This window comes from Excalfactoria chinensis, chromosome 2 (genome assembly GCF_039878825.1).
Source record: "Excalfactoria chinensis isolate bCotChi1 chromosome 2, bCotChi1.hap2, whole genome shotgun sequence".
Lineage (NCBI taxonomy): Eukaryota > Metazoa > Chordata > Aves > Galliformes > Phasianidae > Excalfactoria > Excalfactoria chinensis.
In genome coordinates, this window is record NC_092826.1 from 26607965 (window position 1) to 26614387 (window position 6423).

The following is a 6423-nucleotide window of genomic DNA, read 5'->3' on the forward strand; positions in this document are numbered from 1 at the left end:
GATTTACCCAACCGAGACAGTATATCTTTTCATTGTCAACACATGACCTGAAAGGTGGCTAATGCAGGTCTGCTGGGTCTTGGGTTAGCTGCTAAGATGGCAAAGTATGCCTGTCATTTCACTGAGCAGAACTGTAAGCTAAAAATCAGCATCAAGAATAAAAACTTTTGTTGTTCTCTCCCCTTTTGTGTCTATTTGTCTTGCTTTGTTCCTGGCAAAACAACATCAGAGCATAACAGCTAGGAAGTACAATAGCTTGAACTCACCTCAGATAAAACGTGGATTTGTTTGGAAAAATGTTTTTTGTTGCTGTTGTTTGTCTGCTTTTCCAAAATGACATTCAATAAAATTTTTAAGAATATAACATAGTCTAGCAGGAAGAAGAAGTCTCTTTTAAAATCTTTATATACAGATACAAAAGCAAGTAGAGGGTGTGGGTAATATAAAAACTTCTTATTATTCATTTTATTACGTAACTTTGTGGTCCCAGGTTTTATTTTTAAAATGCTAGTTCAAAATTTCACTTAAGAATCCATGTTTCAAATGTTTTAACTGCATTTTAAAAGAAATATAACAGTAAAATCTCTGTGAAATCTGCCACAGCTGAGATCTTTTGAGACATTTCCACTAGAGCTCTTCTCTTGTAAGAGTCTTTGTTCCACGTAATCATCCCTTGTGAAACATACTGTCTGATAATAAAAACAAACTACAGGGCAAAGGTCTAAAACAACTGATTGATCTTCATACAAAAAACTCTGCTCTCTCTTATCAGTATCTGCCTGAATTATATGTTACCATAACTTCTCTCATCCTGTTCAATACAAAATTACAAATTCAGCCTGAAAAATAATGATGCTCTTCTAGCCACGTCTGCAAATATTTAGCACGCTTCTGGGCTCTGCAAGATATAAGTAATAATAATAATCACTAAACTGTAGCCTCCAGCCCTGGAAAAGCCTGCAAATGTTAGCATGAAATTAACATTCCTGGATGCAACATACTCTTGAATTGCAATCCACAAGGTAGAGCTGAAATAGGAAAAGATTAAAAGGTTAAATAAGCCAAAATTATTAGATACAAGGTCCTTCTGAAGGACAAAGATTTTGTTTCCTTCTTCAAAGCCAAATGTAAGAATTATCTAGTGTTTCTCTTTTGTTATTGTTGGTTGCTGCTCTGTGGGGGTTTTACCATAAATGAAATGAAATTTTTGCATAATATTCACTTAAAAGCAACCAGCTACATCTTGGTACTTCATAAGAAAAGGATAGGATTATGAGTCTGTAAAGATGCCAGATTCTACCTCTAATATGGAAAGAAAACACTGCTAGAATTTTGGCTAGCTGAACACAAGGCTTAGCACAACACAGAAGTTCACTTTAGCATGTCAGTACAGCACACAGCCATCCTGGCACTTACTGAAGGACGACTGTGCTCATTTCCATATCAACATGCCACATGTTTCTCCAAGACAAAGCTGTTTCACACCACTGCTGCTATTTGAACTTTGTAAACAAATGGAAAGGTTTCTGTATTATTGTTTAAACAATGAAACTCACATCTTTTGAGAGCAGGATACAGTTAATGAACATCGGCCTTTATAGGGCTGTGTCAGTGATCGTGCAGGAGCAGATTGTAACAGAGCTTTGCTGTGCATCGCTTCAAACTAAGAACACAGGGTCATGCAAGTAACAGTGATGCATACTACCAGATTAGGAAGAAAATTATATTCACCGTATCTTTTTTTAGCTTGCTTAGTAAGCCCATAGAAAAACTAGCAATTGATGCTAAAATACATCCTGCCCTACAAAACTGGAATTTGCAGAGCATTATAAGGGAAAACCAGGAGCTCCAACAAAGGAAGTACCAAAGGACCTAAGCTTTGCAAGACCAGCTTACAGTTCAGGATACCTGAACTGTATCTGTCCAAAGGTTATTAATGCAAAAGAGCAACCTCCTCCATACACATTTCATAGTGATCTGAAAAGTGAGGGAATGCTTCAGTGATGTAAAACAAAGGACATTTAACATCACTTCTCACGATTGTCTATTCCAGCCACTGCTTATACCAAAGTCAACATGAGTAGGGTGCTCAGGGCTGTGTCCAGATAGATTTTAATTATCTCCAACCAACAACTTCTCTGGGATACCTGCTCCAGTGTTTTATCACCTTAACAGTAAAATGCATTGACTTATGTTCTGATGGAGTTTTCTTTGTTTCAATTTATGACCTCTTTTCATTCCAATGGACACCACTGAGAAAAGCATGGCTCTATCTTTCTTTACCTTCCAATCGGTTATTTATTCACATGGATAAGAAAGAATCATAGAATTATAGAACGGTTTGGGTCAGAAGGGATATTAATGACCATAGAGTTCTAACTCCCTGCCATAACTTCTGAGCCTTCTCTAGGCTGAACAATCACAGATCTCTCACTGGTGGTAAACAGAGGGGAAGGATCACTTCCCCCAACCTGCTGACAACATTGCTAATACAGTCAAAGATATTTTTGGACTTCTTTGCAGCGGGGACACATTGATGGCTCCTTTTCAACGTACTGTCTGCTTGGAGATAAAAATTGCTTTCCAGAGGTTTTTTCTTTTTTCCCCAGTCTGTATTTTCTTTTTCCATGAGATTATTATTCCCCAGGATCAAGACTTTGCATTTCCCTTCATGGGATTCCCGCATACTCATTTCTTCAGCCTGCTGAGGTCCCTTTGAATGGCAGCATAACTACCTGGTATATCAACCATTTTTCATAGATTTCTATTCCCCAGAAACTTGAGTCTGTGCTCTGCACTATCACAGGCCATAAATAAAGACATTAAACAGGATCATACCCAGTATCTGTCCTGGAATCTACCATTAGTAACTGGCTTCGAACTTGATGTTGTGCCACTGATCACAAGCCTTCAGGCCCCTCTTTTCATCCAGTTTTCAGTTCAACTTTTTGTTCACTTGCCTAGCCCATACTTTATGAGTTTATCTGTGACATAATGTCAGAAGCTTTACTTAAGTCAAGATAAACAATTTCCACTGCTTTTCCTCACCCACCTAGCTAGTCATTGCATTATAGCAGGCTATCAGGTTGATAAGATGATTTTCTCTTCATAAATCCATGCTGATTAATCTTGATCATCCTCGTGTCCCTCATGCTCAGAAATGCTTTTCTGCATTATGGCTTTCATCATCTTCTTAGTTATTAACATCAGGTCTGTAGCTCCTCAGATCTGTTCTCTCGGCCTTATTGGCAATAGGTAAGATATTTTCTTTCTACCATTACTCAGGAAACACCCACAAACTCTATGTCCTTTCAAAGACAATCAGGAGTTTCTTTCTGTGACATAGCATTGCTCACTCAGCATGTGTGTGCGCATCCTGACAGGTTGCTGGATTTCTGAATGTCGTGTTTGTTTAAATGTTCCCTAAATTGATCGCCTTCCACCAAGTGCAACTTGACATTGTTCCAGATTTTTCCATCGATCTCAAGGGACTGACAGTCCATGAAAGTCAGTTTTACCAGTAAAGACAAAAGATGGTAGAGAAAGTAGGACTCTGTTGGAATATTACAATTAAATTATTCTTAAAAACATATTTTGCTCTTTTTCTAGAAGGGTAGGCAGATGTCAGTGAATTTTTAGTTGTCAATTTATAGGATAATTAATCCAAGCATTAATATAATCATTCCTTCAGATTACTTCTTACTGATGATACATCGTAATTAGCAATCAGTGATGACTGTTATTTGTGTGTTAGAGACAAAGTAAGATATACTCATTTATGATAGGGGCTGACAAAGCTGTCTATGAAGATAAAAAGGAAGGAAAAGAAGGTAGGACATACATCATTTATTTGAGATCTCAATACCTGATACAGAACAGAAGCAAAAGTTATAACTTTTATTATTTAAAAATCTATTCATAGCTAATTCATAAAGTCTACAAGCTTCTCTGCCCAAAATCAGTTCCTAAGACAGACAAATTTCCTGCAAGTCGACATAGACCTACCCTAGAGTCAGGTCTACCCTTAACTCTAAAGGCTGCTGCTTCCATTTCCTTACCTGAGGATTTCAATCTAAGAGTGAAACACAATGGGCATAACTGAGTAGAAAGCAATGTGTAAATCTTATTTGCAGCTCAGTGAACTGCCAGAATAATACATGCCAGCTGAACTATATCTGTAAATCTGGTATAAAAAAAAAAAAAAAAACAAAAAAAATTATGTAAAAAATCTATTAAGTCACTGTTTTTATTATGTAAACAGTCTATTATTGGGATACCACCCTGAAAACAATTTTGATATAAAATTATATCACAATTAAGGATTTAGATGTAAAACTTCAATGTAAGTAAGGGCTGTAGCAGATATTAGAAGATAACATATTGATCTTACCAGGTCTATAGCAACCAGTTATGAGATAAAGGGTCAATAAGCATCCCAGTTATGAGATAAAGGGTCAATAAGCATCCCATGCCTGAAACAAGTCTGAAATTCAAATGCTGAGCTCTAACAAAAGTCCTAGAAAATGCAGAATTTCTAGAGATAACAAAGAACTGAGCCTAACCCCAATCTCAGTCAAGTGCTGATTGAGGAGCAAAGGCTCCCAGATCTCCATATTGCATGAGATGCCTCAAGTTGATTTCAAAGGGGTCTTTGAACACAGCTAGCCACAGAAAAAGTGAGAACAAACATGCAAAGAGCCAGACAGAAATTGGATTCTAATCCCACCTCTCACCTTTCCCTCAGCCCTTCTTGACCACAGGACATCTGAAACCACGTACACTCAAAATGTGCATAAACTTTTTCAGCATTTTCAAAGCAAACATCCATCTGAAGAAGTGCTGAAGCAGCATCTCAGAAACACAGGAAGTGCTAAACTACAGCACACACACACACTGATGCATTGTATATTAGATGAAGATGCATTAGGATGACTTGGCAATGGTATTTCAGCGCCACAGCTCAGTATTTGGATAAGCTCAGTATTTGGACTATATGTTCTGAAATGACGGTAAAAATCTCATAAAATACGGGTGTATTTTATGAGATTTTTACCGTCATTTCAGAACATATAGTTTTACTTCATGAGGACTTTGTATATTTTCAAAATGGAAAGAATTACAGAAACAATTGCCTTTAGGAGAAATTCCCTCACTTCTAACAGTTAAGGTTCTACAGGTGATGGGGGGGGGGGGGGGGGGAAACAAAAAATATAATTAAAAATATATATATATGCTTCTTTATCATAAAATAGATATACTTTAATTATAAATTTTATATTGAGAGAGAAAGGCCCAAATTCCATAGAAACATAATGGGACCGAATGCAAGAATTCTTCTAAAATACAATGGAATTTGAGTGCCTACACACAATTAAAATGTAACGAGATATGCCAGAATCTCATAACATCATTGATAGTCCATTCTTGCTGTTTCAAGAGATCATGAGGACAGGTGGGACTTTGAAAACACACTGTACAGAAGCTACATGTAGTTCAGTAACAGGTTATCCCAGAGTTCTCACCATGATTTGTATGTTTTGAGAACAAAAAGTACAATCGCTGGTGTTACACAATTTAGCATTCCCTGCATTCTACAAGTGAGAAAATACTAGAAGTTCACAGAGGTTGCATATCCCCTAAACAAGGTTGAATTAAGCTATCTAAAATGCTAGCAGTAGCTAATTCATGTCTTCAGCACAATGCATTAAAATGGCCTAAAAGATTTTGATTGGGCCTATAACAAATCTACAAGCCCTCTGGAGAACCAGCTAACCAAGTGTATGCGGGCAGAGTATGGATGGAATCTGCTACCAACACGTGCAGGAAAAAAATTAACTCCAGAGCAGTCCAGCAAATACTTTCCAGTCTCTTAGGCTGTTTATAACGTCTGCAGTCCTCTCGACTCAATAATGCACAATGCACGCTGTTGCCACATGGTGGCTGTCGAGCTGCAATGAAAGCCACTGCTTTTCTGCTTCCTTAAACAGCTGAAGCAAAGCTTTATGCACTGCACTGCTCCAGCCACGGCACACTGGGAAGAGTTACTGCTGAGAAAAGCAGAAAACAAGCAGGTCTCATTTTAATTCACCTTGATCCTGTGTAGTTACTCTCACCCCAGTGAAGCAATAGTCATCACTGATGACTTTGCAGTCTTGTGATGTGAAGGCGCTGAGGCCACATTCCTCAGCAGCCAGAAATGCCACTGACTTCCGTGGAATTTCCAAATGGCCAAAGAAATGCAGCCTCACTCCTTCCTACACCTACTCACCGTGATGAAAAATACCCCCATCCTCTTTCAAAGGATTTGGGATAGGATTTGTTGAGCATGATCAACAAGGCCATAAGGAGAACTGACCTCAATATTGTTCTGGGGGCTTTTAACCTGTACATCACAAGCTGTAAAGGTAAATAAATAAATAAATA